The sequence below is a fragment of the Aquarana catesbeiana genome, linkage group LG02 (genome assembly GCF_042186555.1).
Source record: "Aquarana catesbeiana isolate 2022-GZ linkage group LG02, ASM4218655v1, whole genome shotgun sequence".
In the NCBI taxonomy this organism is placed as follows: Eukaryota; Metazoa; Chordata; class Amphibia; order Anura; family Ranidae; genus Aquarana; species Aquarana catesbeiana.
The window spans coordinates 88153302-88171170 of record NC_133325.1 but is presented as its reverse complement, the minus strand read 5'-3'; the positions used below and the strand labels follow the sequence as shown (position 1 = coordinate 88171170).

The 17869-nt window shown below is 42.7% G+C and overlaps 1 long non-coding RNA gene across 1 annotated transcript; it reads right to left on the bottom strand.

Annotated features, from left to right (window-relative positions):
* Positions 1-5861: 5861 nt before the first annotated feature.
* On the bottom strand, positions 5862-16886 carry LOC141127025 (uncharacterized). Its single transcript, XR_012241480.1, has 2 exons — positions 16811-16886; positions 5862-6416 (listed from the first exon to the last, which is right to left on the bottom strand). It is a non-coding gene; the product is annotated as an uncharacterized lncRNA (long non-coding RNA).
* Positions 16887-17869: the final 983 nt, after the last annotated feature.

Here is a 17869-nt window from a genome sequence, read left to right as displayed (position 1 = left end):
ATGGGATGTGTAGTTCTGCAACAGCTGGAGGGCCGTAGTTTGAGGATCCCTGATCTAGACCTCTAGGTAATGAAGCAACCAAATCCCAACCGACCAATCTTAGATCAGAGGTCCTATGGCTTACCTCCTCAAAATATCCTAAAGGCATATTAGAGGATCCCTTCGGTACTACAACATGTCTGATACTACTTGTATGTTCTTCAAACCATACCATATGTACCAATATGCATTAACTCAGAAGGGCATTTCAAACTGTATGTGAGATGGTGCTATCACACATAATACATCCCAGTCCTTACCATTATGTGGATGGCAAACAGCGCCCCCTTTAAAATGGTTGCATTACTGCAATTACAACTCAAGGATATGTGCCTCTTCTCTGTTTCACTGTAAATCTAGTAGAACATGCAACTTTGTCTATATCAGCCCTACATTTGCTGCATGTGTGAATAAAGCCTAGCACACACTAGCTCAGATCGGAACAATCCATTATTAGTACAGTGATCTCCCCTGCTGAGCTATTGTGTTCTGACAGGGGGACAGCATAGCCCCCCCCCCCCCCCCCCCCCGCCAGAACACTCCAGTCAGCGCTTTCAGCCAATTTGTTTTTCACAAAAACAAATTGTATCTGTTACGTAACTAATAATGTCTAATGCTATAATGTCTTGCTTTACCTGTTCTTCTCAATATAGCAACATATATTTGTTATGATTAAACATCTTATTACCCCATGACTGTAGCCCCATCTATTTTTTATGATTACCCTGTGTCTTATTATACTATTGTACATTTCTGATACCTGTTACATTATAACCTGTCCCCTAAAATGTTATAATACAATTGATCATGACCATCTTGTAAACCTCTGAAATAAACAAAGAATCTTTTTGTAAAATAATAAAGGCCGGTCTTGCCACATTTTTGTACTGATAATATCTAATAATGGATACCTGTAGCTGAATATTCTAGTATTCATTTTTTTAACCGACAGAACTGGAAAGTGTTTTTATATGTGCAAAAATACCCGTTGATCCTGTCAGAAATCTGACTGATGACTTCCTCTGCTATAATAATAGGATATAGTAAGACAAATAATAAGTTGTGATGAATCCAAGTCCAGTGCAAAAATGATGGTAAACCAAGAAAAAGTCTATATCGATAAGTACTGTGATCCAATGAAATCAAATAGTGACTCAAAACAGTGCTCAATTCCAACAACTAAGCGTTTTGAATCACTATTTGATTTCATTGGATCACAGTACTTATCGATATAGACTTTTCTTTAGTTTACCTTCATGTTTGCACCGGACTTGGATTTATCACAATTTAGTATTTTTATTTCTATATCCTATTATTACTGGACTTTTATGCATCACATGCTGAATGTTGCACATTATCTAATATTTCTGTCTTTATTGCACATTTGTTCAGATACAGTGTTGATTTTGAAAATTAAGAATTATCTAAATACATTTTAGACTTTTGTTAGCATCTTTTTATTTTATATATATATATATATATATATATATATATATATATATATATATATACAGTATGTATCTTTATTTCACTTTATGTGATTAGATTTAGCGCAGTTCCATATTTTTTTATTCATATGTTCATTGTATGTGGTGACACTACAGGGATTGGCAGCTGTATCTATTGCTTTATTTTTATTTATTTGATTAATTATTTTTCCTGTCACACTTGTTAGCGCATTGGTATTTCTATTCTCTCTGATTGGTACATAGGAGTGCCGGTGAGCTGGCGCTTTTCGGGGATGCACCCTCATCCTTAGAGCTGCAAATGCACTTATTAGGAGGGGAACACCAGTCAGCCACAGCTTGGAGAAAAGGGGTGTGTCCTCAAAACGCATCAGTTTGCTGATCCTGCTATGTACCAGTAAGGGCACTCGATGCCACACTGGTTGATGATTTCATATGTTGTCATGTTTGTTACTTCCACCTACAGTGAGTGTCCATTTGGCTTTTTGGTTCCTTTGTATTAATAAAACTTGGGTAATTCGCTTGGCATTTGCACCCTCCTGTGTGTGTGTGTTTTTTGTTTGTAGTTTTATTTTGGATTCCCCGTCTGGGGAGGGCTGCATCTTTGAAGCATTTCATTAGAATAAGTATAGACTCCACACAGTTACTTGATATGGTGACAATCCTTTCAGCGCTGGAGTGCTCGTTTGTTTGTTTACACCTTCTGCTATATTAAAGTGGAGCTCAACCCAAAAGGGTAAGTTCCGCTTTAAGGCCTCCTCCCCCACTCCTGTCGGTGAAATAGAGCTTTTGGGTAGGAGGGGGGAGAGCGGGCACCTGATTTTGACAGATACTCACTCCCATTTGCGCTCCGACTGCCTTAGGCAATGAGAAGCTCTCCTTCCCCCCTCCCTCCCGAGGTCTTCTGGGACACATGAAGTCAAATGATGTAACTGCGCTAATCCAAGCAAGTGCTTATACAATGGTACCACTAATATGGTGTTTGTGCATTACAAGCCAACCTAGCTCTTTAAATATATAAAGTGCAACGTGCCAATAAAAAGTGCAAATTATTATAAAGTGCAATCTATCACAATCTTAAATCATAAAAATATGCTATTAGTCCCCAATGTCCATTGCCATTTGTCATATGTATTCAATGTGCTCATGTGCTTCAGTTTTCATCCGTGCTTTGTAACAATGATGTTTCACTGCTTCATGTGCCACCACCTTTTAAAATGGTCACTCACCAGAGCCTAGAAAAAGTTTTGCCTTTGGTTCATATAGGGATAACCACTGCACTATCCTGGCATTCCTCCATCTAGTTAGCCACTAGACGCTCCTTATTTCTCCATGCCAAATATTGATATCTCATAAAAAATTAAATATTCATCATTGCGCAGTATGTTTATAAAAGGGGGTTTATTTATAGCCAGTAAAATTGCATATAAATTGTTCACTCACATTTTGTATTGACTTAGACCGGCACTAAGTCTATCCAGCGTTCTGCTATGGGGCTCTATTGCGCCGCTCCATTCCTCATTCCCGGCAATATGCAATTTTACTGGCTGTAAATAAACCCCCTTTTTTAAACAAACTGCCCAATGATAAATATTAAATTTTTATGAGATATCAATATTTGGCATGGAGAAATAAGGAGCGTCTAGGGGCTAACTAGTTGGAGGAATGCCAGGATAGTGCAGTGGTTATCCCTATATGAACCAAAGGCAAAACTTTTTCTAGGCTCTGGTGAGTGACCATTTTAGAAGGTGGTGGTGGCACATGAAGCAGTGAAACATCATTGTTACAAAGCACGGATGAAAACTGAAGCACATGAGCACATTGAATACATATGACAAATGGCAATGGACATTGGGGACTAATAGCATATGTTTATGATTTAAGATTGTGATAGATTGCAGTTTATAATAATTGGCACTTTTTATTGTCACATTGCACTTTATATATTTAAAGAGCTAGGTTGGCTTGTAATGCACAAACACGTATTAGTGGTATCATTGTATGAGCACTTGCTTGGATTAGCGCAGTTACATCATTTGACTTCATTTTTTCTGGAATCTTTGATATAGGACATTTCAACTACAGCAGATCAATTTTTTATATATATATATATTTTTTGCGCCGGTGACACTATTTCACACATCTGAGACACATGACAGGTCCCAGAAGATTTCGGGACCAGTCACAGAGTGCAGTGCCGCTCGCGCATGTGCAGTGGGCCCTAGCATGTGAAGCCTCAAGCTATCTGGACTGGAGACTGGAGCTCCACTTTAAGGAGAATGGGGGGGATAGGGCAATCCTGTCGTATGCATTGATTTTCATTCATCCAGTGTAGTGAGTGATCGTTGTCACCGTAAAGCTGGCCATACACTGTATGAATTTCAGCTGGTTCCCGAGGAACTGGTCAGAACTTTTTCACTGGGTGGGCCTGTCGGCTGTCCTCCGGTTGATATTGCTTAATTGAAAAATCAAAGCAGCCAAGCAGAAAATTGTCAGCTGAAAGGCAGTTGCATCCAATCCAGATGCAGCCCCTGTTCAGGTATTTTGACAGTGAACCAGATGCCAAAATTCAATAGGCACAGAAAAAGATTGGTCCATGCTGTATAGCCAGCTTTCAACAGAAAGTGTCTTACTGTCAGGATTATCAGGTTAAAAGCAAGGGGAAAAAAGCCTAAGAAAATGAAAACGAATGCAGCTGCATTCGTTTTCATTTTCTAATGAGCTAAAAAACTAATGCAGCTGCAAAGTGCTGCATTTTAAAGGTTGTGTGAGAGTTCAGAAAAAAGGGGCTGGGGCCGCCCGGTCTGTGGCCTGTTGATGACCGGGCCGCACAACAGGAGGTAAGCAGCGACCGCCGCTTGGACAGCGCTAACACAGACCTTGGCCGCTGTTCACCTCCCACTATGCGGACATGCCTGTGTCTCCTCCGGCAGAACTACCAATGATGTTGCTCATTGCAGGGCTGAGCTGTCCGTCTCTCTCACACACAGCTCAGTCTCAGAGCCAGCACTGACTCTCTCCCCCCCTCTCCCTACATGGATGGGAGAGGAGAGTGAGCTCATCTGCTCCTCCTCCTGCTCCAATCCTCCTGTGTCTGCCCCACCCACACTCCCTGAGGGTGTGTGGTGGGAAGTTTGAACACCGAAGAGGAAAGCTGCTGACAACCTATGCCTGAGCCTCCATCCTGGGGTGAGTAAGCTCACCCTCTCTCCTGCCTCCGAGTGTGTAAAACTCATTTAAGGGGTGCTCTGTGAACTTTGATGCAAGGGGGACTTTGGTGAGCAGAGACCCCCTTACATCAGAGTTCCCCTTTACACCAGAGTCCACAGCATTCCCCCTTACATCAGAGCCCCCCCTTAAATCAGGGTTCCCAGAACACCCCTTACATCAGAGCTCCAATTTCAGGCTTCCCCTTAAATCAGGGTTTCCCTTTACATTAGAGTCCACAGAGTTCCCCGTTTACAGTGTAAGTGGAAATTCTGCAGACTCTAAGTGGGGCTGCATGGACTCTGATGTAAGGGGACTGTGTGGAATTTGATGTAAGGGGGGCTCTGTGGACTCTGATGTAAGGGGGCTGTGTAGACTCTGATAAAAAGAGGGCTCTGTGGACTCTCATGTAAGGGGGGATCTGTGGACTCAGATGAAAGGGGGGCTGTGTGGATTGTGATGTAAGAGGGGCTCTGTGGGTTGTGATGCAAGGGGGGCTCTGCAGACTTTAATGTAGGGGGGCTGTGCAGACTTTGATGTAAGGGAGCAGGGGGCAGGAGGAGCTGGAGATCTGCACAGTGAGCAGAGAGTAAAAGGTGGCACCGTGATTAGAGAGAAGGGGGGGCATGATTGCAAGGGGCACTGTGATGGGGGTCTGTTATTACTGGGGGCACTGTAATATAATATAATATAATGGGACGCTGTGATATAAAGTGGATCGCACTGTCCCCCATCCCCCCCCCCCCCGGTCCCTGGAAAAGTTGGCTGCTCAGTCTAAAATGCCGGGCCTGTTTTTTGTCCCTGTCCAGGCCTGATAGCAGTGGAACAAAGCAGCAGACAAAGGTGACACTTAACTGAGACAAGTACACACAATAGAAGGATATGCTTTGTTCATATTTCATGTCTGAGGCTTACAACCACTTTAATGCCACTTGGGGTCTAGTTGAGCTGTTTTTCAGTGTCTTTCCACAAGATAAATGTATTATCCATAAAGTAATATAATAGGATTTTCCATAAATATCTTTTTTTTACCTCCATAACAGCCTTAAACTTATTTTCTGAGTTTGCATCTACAATTTAATTCCAAATAAAAAATATAATTCTAATGCAGCTCCAAAGCAGCTTGTAGGAAATAAATAGTACAATGTGTCAAAGATCTTGGGTAGTTTATTTACAGAATTTACAAAATACCTTAATTATAGTGAATCACAGAAAATAATCTCTGCGCATCCAAGGTGCATAGTAGTGTATCACCGGAAAAACAGCTGAGCTTTCTTAATCTGGGGAACAAATTGCTAGTTTCTTACAAATGTGCTGGTACACTTTTCATTAGATCTTGTAGAAAAAGAACTGAAATACCATTTAATGGAACAGAACAGACTATGTGCTAGAAATAATAGGGCACATAGGGGTCTAGACAATTTGTACACACTTGTAAAAGCAAATAAAACAAAAGTGGTATGGCTATATCATTAACATTTATTGACAAAACACTTTTGTAAAGGCTTATTCAACCAGGGTTCCTCCAAAGGTTGCCAAGTGTCCCTTGAGCTGTGGCTGATTGATCTCCCATTTGATGTTGTCTGCATAGTTCCAGGGCCATCAATACTTGGCAGAGCCAGCTGTATCTAGCAGGCATTTTTCCCACTAACCGCCAATGAACTGATTTTAGCAAGGGTTCCCCAAGACCTCAAAAAGGTTCCTCTGGGAAAAAAGAAGAAAGAAAGACTGTCATGGAGTGAAATAATAAAATAATGGTAAGATAATGTCAATATGTTTTTTTTTTTTTTGTTTAAAAAAAAAAGGTGTCTACCTTATCAACAAATAAGGTGACAATCTGCACTAAGATATAAGTCAGATTTCAGGCATCCCCTGCAACAAAAAATTATTTTTTGGTGAGATATTGCCAATAGGAAATCACATCTAAAGGGATGCAGTTTTCCTCATTAGAGCTCTGCAGGTGAAGTAGCTAATTGATAATTAAAACATTTAGGGATTTCTTCCGAATAACATAAGGTAGGAATCTGCAACAAAAGTTTTTCTTCCAATATAAGCGTTATTTGGCACATTCTGTATAATTTGTTTGTACAAATTATCCAGAAAACAATAAAAATTTTGGAAAAAAAAATAATTGTATTACCCAGAGGGCAATGTTTTTTTCTCGACAAAAGTGGAGTTACTCTTTAAAGTAAGTAAAACAAAAAACATTAAGAGCACTCTCCTGCTTTATGCTAAAACAGCACTCTTAAAGTGACTGTCCAGGGGCGGCACCGGAAGGTGCTTGGGTGTGCTACAGCATCCCCAAAAATATTGCTAACACCACCATCTTTGCTACCAGGGGCCGTCCATAAGGAGTAACAGGTTGCCTCTGGCTTTCTCCCTCAGGTGTATTGCAGCTTCTTGTCAGATGAAGCTACACAATAGCATTGTGAAAAGCGTTGACATCATTTCCCTCCGGACGCCACGCTACGATGGTATCCCCCGCTGTATTGGCGAACCTTTTGGGATATCGATGGGTAATCATTCCATTTGAGGGGCAGAGGGAAGCCAGTGAAGGACATACTGTATCTCCACTGACCTACATCACCCCTATCTGGGGAGTAGTGGAGGCTATTTGGCTTTGGCAGAAGCACTGCTCTTTCAGATGACATCTGAACGGAAGGGAATTCTTTCAGACAAGGAGACACGGTTAATCTTGAGCTGCGCTATTTTGGAAGACTAACTACACAAATTTGACCCAAGTCAACAACCAAGTCAATAACCAGGAGTGGTAACGTATCACTGAGGAGGCAAACGCTACCTCTATATTTCCATCTAGCACTTATTAACCTTGACTTATATACATATTAGGATATACCTAATACTAGGCTTACTCAAGGTTTTTTGATGCCACAGACTTTGATGGGTATTTTTTCCTGATGGTCCGCCTCTTACTGTGCTATTGATTCTACTACAGCCAATCCACAGTCTCCCCATAGGATCCAGGATTGATTGGCACCCACAGCCTCCTTCCTTTACTTCTCTCACCCCTCTTTCCCCATGGCTCAAGCATCCAGGGGGTTGGTGCTTGTTGGTTGTTTTACTCACAGCTATTGCTGAACACTCGGCATATTCCGAGTGGGTACAACCTGCACCAAAATACCTGGCGTCCGGACGCCTTTTGTATTTGTTTTATGTTGTTTATGTCCCACATATATGTGTACATGTTTGGCCAGTCCACTGTGACTAGCCAAAACATTTTTGAGCTAGCCTAGCACTAGTAACCTTAGGTAACTACCATGTTTTATATTTAATCAATAAATTGCTTATAATTTATATTACCTGGTACGTGTTTTCTGTCATTCAATAAGCCCCCACTTTTTTCTCCCCCCCACCCCCCCTGTTTGGGACCTATTGTGTCTACAAGTTTTTCTAGGGGCTGGATGACAGACACCACCCTACATACTTATAACATAGATGTTCAAGCCTCTTTGTAACACGTTTTTACCCTCTTGCCAGTGAGTAGCCTAGCCCTAGCCCCCTCTCTCTCAGCCAGCAGCTTCTCCCGGGCTGACGGAGATGGTGGGCAGGGTGGGGGTGTGGCCGAATTCTTCTACACGCACAGGTACCTGTTCTGGCTAAAAAGTGGGGAGGACTGGCAGGAGGAGCAGAGATGGCAACCCCCGGGAGTCTTCACCTCCAGCCATGTGGTCAGTGACTATTTAGGAAAGGTTATCTCCTGCAGGAATTTCCTCAATCAGTAAAGCTTCAGCTCTCTACTCTGATTACTGCACTGCACACAAATGCCCCCACTGTATACTGCACACTACCCCCACTGTATACTGCTCACTGCCCCCCGCACTGTTTATTGTTCACCGCCCCCCCACTGTACATTGCTCACTGCCCTCACTGCATACTGCTCACTGCCCCCCCCCCCCCCCCCCACTGTTTATTGCTCACTGCCCCACCACTGTATATTGCTCACTGCCCCCCACTGTACATTGCTCACTGCCCCCACTGCATACTGCTCACTGTCCCCCCTGTATACTGCAAATTAACCTCACTGTATACTACTCAATGCCCCTCCACTGTATACTGCTCACTTCCCCCCACTGTTTAGTGTTCACTGCCCCCTCTTTGTATACTGGTCACTGCCCCCCACTACTGTGTACTGTTCATGCCCCCCCCGTATACTGCTCACTGCCTGCCCCCCTAAATACTGCACAATGCCCCCCCCACACTATATACTGCTCACTGCTCCCACTGTATACTGCACACAACCCCCAGTCAGTGGCCCATATTGCTCCCTAACTGCCCCACTATTACTTATTGCTCACTGACTGCCCTACAACTATCTACTGTTCATTGACTGCCCTGACTATATAGTGCTCACTGAATGCCCTGCCACTACATACTGCATATTATCCTGCCACTGCCAGTACACACAGGTTCCGGCCTGCTCTGCAGGTACTAGGTACTGTGCACAGCCCTACTTGTTTAGTACTATACACAGCTCACTGTATGCTGGTCACTCCCCTGCACTTTCCTCCTGCTGCATACCACACACTTCACACTTCTGCACTGACATTTCTTAATGTTCACTGCCCCACACTGCATACTCCTTACTTTACTTTCTATGCATACTGCTCTGCACTTATACTACACACATACTAAAGCTTAAATTGCATGCACTAGTACAGACAGTCATACTGAGTGGGGGAGCAGGATCCTGTCAAGTAAACTGTATAGGACCCCATAATTTCCAATGGCAACTCTGTGCCCACTGACCATCAATATACAGGAGGCACCTTGACCACCCATATAGAGGAGCTGGCTAATGCTGACCTTTTCATTCTATACACTGTTGTATAATCCACGGAAAGGGGCACACTGCCTGCTAGAACCCTGGAAGTTATTTATTATATGATGTTGGGGGTTAATTATTGTGTAGTTCTGGGTTAATAATGCACATTCCTAAGGGTTAATTACTGTGCTGTGCTGAGAGTTACTGTGCTAAATTGGGGGTTTATTATTGTGCCATGCTGGGAGTTAATTGTTGTGACAAGCTAGTGGGTTAATTATTGTGCAATCCTGGAGGCTTTTTATTCTGCTGTGGTTGGGGTTAATTATTGTTCTGTGCTTGGGGCTAATTATTGTTCGAAGCCAGGAGTTAATTATTACACAGTCCTGAGGTTATGGCTGGCCCTGACATATACTGGAATATTACCATTGCTAGCCCTTACACTTGCTGGGGGTTATTGCTGACCCTAACTTGCTGGGGGTTATCATTGCTGGTTCTATTTGGGGTTATTTTACTCCAACAATCTCTTTAGTCCCTATCCTAAGGCCCTATTTTGTCTATACAAAGGGAATAGATTGTGAAGAAACACCCACTTTTCGGCCAAGCCCACCTTTGGCCACACACACCTTTTGTCCACATCCATGATAACATGGGACACACAGAGTGATGATATGGAGGAACCACTGAGTGCAGCAAAGGATGCAGAATACAGAAACTCCGGGAAGTGTCAGCGTCTTCAGAGATTTTCCTTGCAGGGACAGCTGTCTTCTTAGAGTTTCTTTTTTGAAACAGTGTAGCTTTAAATCAGACCTTTAAGCTCCTCTATGCCCCAGTCTTACAGCGCAGCTCTGTCTTTATGGGAAATGCAATATTAATAGATTTGAAAACAATTAATAATACTATTATCTACCACCATTTGTTTCTGTCTGTGAAGATTCTTGAATCACATCATGGACTGTGTCCAGTGGAAGAAGTCCAACTTGTTCTTTATTGACCAAAAGAATTATGTGCACTAGATGCTAGACAGCTATGAAAACAAATAAAGAACTGCAGGGAAAGCACTGGATTAGTACATTTTATTGTTAAAATCTGTTTTCCCGTGCCTGCTTTTTGTTTTTTCAGATGTACTGTTTAGAAAAGAAAATAGCTCCATTAAGATTCTGGCATGTAGCAGGAAATAAAACCTGCCATTGAAAACTTCCCATCCCTGTAGGTTCTGCACATTAAAGTCACCTTTTATATTAGCTGCATCATTCACAAGCCAACCTGGGAAGTGGCTTAGGGCTTGGTGGATGTCCATGGGGCCCGGCTACAACTGTTATGCTGTCAATGCTGTGCACCTGCCTGTCACTTTACAAGGAAGAATGCACCTGCAGGAAATTGGCATCTGATGGAGTGGTCCATTCCGAAGCAAACCAGGCTGATGGGGTAGCTTCTCTGTGGCAACTGCAACCCTTATTCATGTCAGTCAAAAGGATGGAGTGCCAAAGCTGCTATTTTGCCTATGGCCCCATTCTGCCATTATCTGTTTCTGGCTTGATTTACCACTGATGCATTTGCTTTTGAATGTATGTAAAGGCACACTGGGAAGTTAAAACTTTTATTTTGTAGAGTAGGGAAAGGGTTTAAACTCCAGTCAGTTATTTTTGCTGTCTGTATTTCTATAGGGAGATTTCCTTTTACATCCTGCCATTGGGAGACAACAGGGGATGAGAAGAAATCTCCCCAAGGAATGTTATATAGTGAAGGAAATTCATTTCTTGGTTGTCAATGGAACAGGTGTCCCTGTTGAATGATTTACCCTCATTTTTTGTTATGACAGCTATAGAACGTTTTGTTTTCCCTTAATATTCTGTCTTGGTGACAATGATCACCAGGACAAATACAGAAGTAAATCTAGAAAGGGTAATTTGGTGGGACTTTAAGGGTGCCAGGTAGAAAAATTACCCTTTCTAGATTTACATACTGTTCAGGGATGGTGGTGCCTCTTAGTGACACTGTCACCCATCCAGATAAACTATGACAAATAGAGAAGGAATATACTAGTGGGGACAGCAATAAATACTTGATAGAGGGTCTACCCCTAACCGACTCTATTCAAGACTGAAAAAAAAGTTTTTCAGTAGAAATTTTGCACAGAAAATACGTATGAAAGGAAAATGAGACAAAAAAAACATCTCCCAATGCCTCAAATGTTACCACCACAAGCACTGGCAAGTCTTTTGAACCTGGCTATATAATTCCATACTCTTCGCAGAACCCCTGGGAGGCAAAGTTAAATAGGGAACTACAGCACAAGGCATGAACTCAAACTAAAATATTTTTACTGAGGCTAAACAGTACAAGCAAAATAATTCCCTTTCTCTATGCTTCTAGGAAGTTAAAAACAATGAACGGGATCATAATCGATGAAAAGCTTATTACGGTACTTAGATTTTATGAACACTTTCCTAAATGCATAGACCTCCATAGTTAGATTATATACAGTATATCCTGAAAAACTGCAGTGGTCTCTCTATTTCTATTAATATCTAATATTTGAAATGCTTGCAGCTGTCACTGAATGGCACCCCCACCCCTCACTTCCCTCTGTGCCCTGTTTTGCCTTCCTCCTTTCTTTATCTATTAAAACCAGTTGGCTTCCTCATGGATGAGTGCCTTCTGTTGACAATCCTCTAATATCCTCTTAGCCCTATGCTACCTTGGGGCCCTTTCTTAGTCATGCTGTGTACAATATATAGCAAGATTAAATATGTGAATGTTAATCCAACAGTTCTGGTTTGCAAGGCATTAAATCATTGATAGAAACTAGTTTGTATTGTACCAACATGCCTTACAGGAGTGCAATAGTCACACTAGTTCATTTATTAAGTTCACCCCATATTACCAGTTTTGAAGAAACCAGATAAAACTCTTTGTCATAGATGAAAACAAATTTTCCAAATGAAGCCCCAGATTTCTGCATTCAAATCTGCTCTATGTATACTGTCATTTAGTAGTATCTCACCCTAGTGCACAGCCGTAAAATGGTCAAGAATTTGTATTTATACTTTTTGTTTATTACAGGAAGTTGGGTGAGTACAAGAATTGTATGCTTTAGTCAACAGATACAAAGGTACCTACAGTATACAATTCTATTATAATTGGACACAAAAGACTGGCATACACATATTCCCAGCTTGTGATACTCACTGGGTGTGATTTTGGACTGTTAAGCTGGCCGATGTCGTAGTGCCCCCTAGACCAGAGTTGATAAGCAAGTTCACACTGTGGTCTACTCCAAAGTCCCTTTTCTTACTGGGTCTGAAATCCTAGCAACCAACTCTCCGGTATACTCATATCAGTTTTCTTTTGCTCTTCTCAGCCTTAGGTGGAGTACATCGGGAATCTCTTGTTCCACACTTACGAGAGGAGAGGCCTCTCTGTGACACTTGTCTGAGGTCTAGTCTTCAGGGTGGTCCCACTGAACACCCAAGGCCCATGAGAAATGATGTTACCAGGTGCGTACAACCAGGGGACATTTTCCCACCAAAGCCAAGCAGATGGACCCTCTTCACTAGACCTCCAGCCACCTTGGACCAGAACCAGACACATATCACTTGACTACCCTACCCAGGTATTGGCTGTACAGTATTTTCACTTTCAATTGTTTTTCTTTATTAGACGGATTTTTCACACAGTTAGAGAGAGTCACATTTTGGTTACGTTCACTGTTAAGACTACATGGAATGAAAATGTTTTTAAAGCACCATCTACTCACGGGTACTTATAATAATTTCACGCTAGTGATAGTTGGTCTTAAAGCGGGGATCCACCCACACTGCCAAAAAAAAAAAAAAATTAAAAACCAGCAGCTACAAATACTGCAGCTGCTGACTTTTAATATATGGCCACTTACCTGTCCCAGGGTCCAGCGATGTCGGCAGGCGACGCCGAGAACCCGCTCGGTTCTCGGCAGCTGCCGCCGCCATCCTGGGTGAGGGAATCAGAAAGTGAAGCGTTGCGGCTTCACTTCCCGGTTCCCTACTGCGCATGCGCGAGTCACGCTGCGCGTCCCAAGTGGTCCCCGCTCTCTCCTGGGAGCTGTGTGTTTCCCAGGAGACAGTGTGGTGGGGACGGGAAGAGGCGTAGACTCCCATGGGAGTCTATGCCGGAAGTGGGTGCAAATACCTGTCTTAGACAGGTATCTGCACCCCCCTCCCCCCTGAAAGGTGCCAAATGTGACACCGGAGGGGAGGAGGGTTCCGAAAAGCGGAAGTTCCATTTTTGTGTGGAACTCCGCTTTAAGAGAAGGCAGGACTGTACAATTATTTTCACAGAAGGATTCATTTATCAGTATGGCACATCAAGCTGCAGCAGCACAAACCTTGCTTTCAGCTGCCTTATCACCAAGCTAGGTTTTGGAAATATAAGATTCACTTTGGTGCTCTCATATTCACCAAACACGTCACTGAGGCACAGATCATTTGAAATGTTTATTGCACAAGCTTAGAAAAAGATTAAAGGGAAACGTCTATTTAATTCTAAGCTTATTTATACATTTAGTTAATAAGTCCATATCTTTTTTAAAGTGGTTGAAAACCCTCATATGTACCCAGTGTACCCATATACCCAAGTGACTATCCTCAGGTGATACACAGTGATGAAAACAAATCCGTCTACATAAGTTGTACTTGTTTATTTGAAGCCATTTCTCCTATAGTTCGTTCTAAAAACAAATAGATCAAAGGACTTTTTTCTCAGCTCTAGCAGCAGGTGGCAGGGATCTGAATTTTTACACTGCAGATCTCAGTGAGGGGAGCTCTGAGCCCTGATTGGAGGAAAGGGACACACTCCCTCCTCTCAGTACAAAGAGAACAACGCAGAGCCGAGGATATCAGTCACACACTGCATGCTGGAGCTCTCCTCCCTGTCACCTTTTTATCTCTTGCCAGGAAGTCAGTTAGTCATGCTGATAATAGAAGAACTAGGCAGCAGAGAGAAACAAGACTCAGTGCTTTGTATAGAGGTAAGTACACATTATAGAAGGATGTACTTTGTTCACATTTCATATCTCAGGTTTGGAACCACTTTAAGTTAAAGTGATTGTAAAGGATCATTTTTTTTCTTTTAAATAACAAACATGTCATACTTACCTCCACTGTGCAGCTCGTTTTGCACAGAGTGACCCCGAACATCCTCTTCTGGGGTCCCCTGGCGGCTCTTGTGGCTCCTCCCTGCATCAGATAACCCACTAGGAGAAGCGCTCTCCCGAGCGGGTGCGCTCCCATGTCCAGCATTTGCATCCACAGACACAAATGCCGGACTCGGCCCCGCCCCCTGGCACCTACGTCATTGGATTTGATTGACAGCAGCGGGAGCCAATGGCTGCGCTGCTATCAATCTATCCAATCAAGAGCCGGGACCCCGTGCAGAGAGGGACAGCGCGTCCCGGCGAAAAGATGAAGGGGCTCAGGTAAGTAAAATAGGGGAGCTGGGGGGCGGGTGACTGCCCTTAAGGTGAAAAAACACGAGGGCTTACAACCCCTTTAAGAACGTAACTTATCCATTGTTGGGTGTCACAGGCGGGGTGTTGTGGTGCTAACACTTTTAAAAAGATCATATACTTATTTTTTCCTACTTTGTCATAGTAATGCACCTGAGTATCCCAGCTGTTCCCCAGAAGAGAAAACATGTGTGCCCTCTCTCTTGGCGATATATGAAGATCTTGTTGCACAATCTCTCATCCTCTTATCCCAAAGCTAGCTTTCCCTGAGGGAGTCTAATCTCCTACATATTGTTTTTTTACAGCCTCCATCAGTTTCCCATCGCCCCGACCCCTAATCTAGCTCCTCTTCAAAGACTGGACCCTGTCTGGGCAGGATCAAGAGAGCGGTGGTCTTCCTGACTAAACTCTTCTCAACTACACTATACTGACAAAAGTATTGGGACGCCCGCCTTTACACACACATGAACTTTAATGTCATCCCAGTCTTAGTCCGTAGGGTTCAATATTGAGTTGGCCCACCCTTTGCAGCTATAACAGCTTCAACACTTCTGGGAAGGCTGTCCACAGGGTTTAGGAGTGTGCCTATGGGAATGTTTGACCATTCTTCCAGAAACGCCTTTGTGAGTTCAGGCACTGATGTGGGACGAGAAGGCCTGGCTCGTAGTCTCCACTTTAATTCATCCCAAAGGTGTTCTATCAGGTTGAGGTCAGGACTCTGTGCAGGCTGGTCAAGTTCCTCCACCCCAAACTCGATCATCCATGTCTTTATTAACGTTGCTTTTTGCACTGGTCCAAATCATTTGGTGGAGGGGGGATTATGTTGTTTTTCAGGGGTTAGGCTTGGCCCCTTAGTTCCAGTGAAGGGAACTCTTAAGGCGTCAGCATACCAAGACATTTTGGACAATTTCATACTTCTAACTTTGTGGAAACAGTTTGGGGATGGCTCCTTCCTGTTCCAACACGACTGCACATCAGTGCACAAAGCAAAGTTTTTTTGATACTAAAAGTCCTGCATACCATGAAATCTCAGAATGTGCCTTTATTGGCCAAAAGCCACTTTTCCGTGCCCCGCTTTAATTTAGTTTTTTTTTTTTTACTACTGGGATCTGCCCAACTGCTATGCATCTAATAAAACAGTAATTCTAAATGATAAAGACATTTAAAGAATGGTTTTCTGGCTAACAGCTTAATGGTATTAACATGCACCTTGTATTATCTGCTTTAAGAAAGGACTTTTGCAATTATTGTTCAATAATGGTCTCAACTCTGACCCTTCTATGTCATACTGCACCCACTATTATGTGTTTTGGAAATTATCTTTGAAAAAACACCCATACAGGCTAAGTAACCTCAAAAATCTTTACCTTCTACGAATGACTTAAAGGAGTTGTAAAGGCAGAAGTTTCGTTTTATCTTAATGCATACTATGCCATTTAAACGGCGATTCTGAATACTGTATATTTTTAAAAAGCCGGCGCCATTGGCAGCCGAGTAAACAGGAAGTGACGTTGTGACGTCACTTCCGTGTTTACAGAGAGAAGACTGGAACGAAGCCATATGTCCTGGTGGGAGGGGAGGCCCGATAAGAGCGGCGGAAGGCGGCGGGAGGGGGGATGTCCCCTCCCACTCCCGCTCCTCCGGGATAACAACTGAGTGACTTTTAGCCGCATCGGTTGTTATCGATGGATAGCTGATCGCCTGCTCTAAAAAAACGGTACCAGTGCCTGCAGCATCATCCCGGTATAACCCCCTATGCATATATGCGTACGCAGCGGCAAGGGGTTAAAAACCGCATTGAGCTGTGCTGGTGTGAAAGGGTGAAATGGTCACCTGTATTCCGGTCTGCAGTCCCGGCTTATGGCGTTTCCCCTGTCCTATTTTCTCCACAGCACTTCCTAGTTCCTTGTGCGTCAGTCAGCCAGTCTAGGAGGAGTCTAGGAGGAATCTGGCTGACTGATGCACAAGGAACTAGGAAGTGCTATGGAGAAAATAGTACAAGGGAAACGCCATACGTTGGGACTGCAGACCGGAATATATTAAATGTGAGTGCAATGTGATGAGTTTTTAGTTGCCATTAAATCTTTTTTAAACAGAATTACACTATTGCACGCCTCTATTATTCCCTGCATGCATATGAGGTGATCTTTGAAAATACCAGTAATGGCTTTCTTCTAGCCATAAAGCTCAACTCTATGGAGCTTACAGCTTATTGTCGAAAGAAATGTAGCAGACTACATTTTGACCTAAATGTATGAAGAAAGATGTTGTTTTTTTCAAAATTCTTTGTATTAAAAAATAAAAAAAAAACAGTGGTGACTAAATACCACCAAAAGAAGGTTCTATTTGTGTGAAAAACAATGATAAAAATGTTATTTGCATACAGTGTTGCATGACGACCAACTGCCAGTAGCACAGGGGGAAAAACCTTCAGGTGGTCAAGTGGTTAAAGAGAAAAACATGAGGAAATGTGCATGTATTGCACGTGTTTTTATTATTATTTTGAGAAGACCTTCTCTAGAAAAAGATCAACCACTCTCCTTCTCAGGTAGAAGGCATGGTGACATTCCCTAAACTGTTATATCCATACCAGGAATATAAGATTTAGATAAAGTAAGATATGTACAATATATAAAAATAAGGCTTTTTGTATTAAAAAATGGAATGGAAGGAGAAGGAGAAGAAGAATTAGACACATTTCCATGAGCAATAATTGAGCACAAAAAGTAGGCGATAGGATTTTTAGTATGTGGTTTACAATCCTGAATTACCTTTAAACTGATATTAAATGTTTAAAAAAAAAAAACTAACAAACATATCATATGTACCTGCTCTGTGCAATGGTTTTGCACACAGCAGCCCCGATCCTCTTCTTCTCAGTTCCCCTACCGC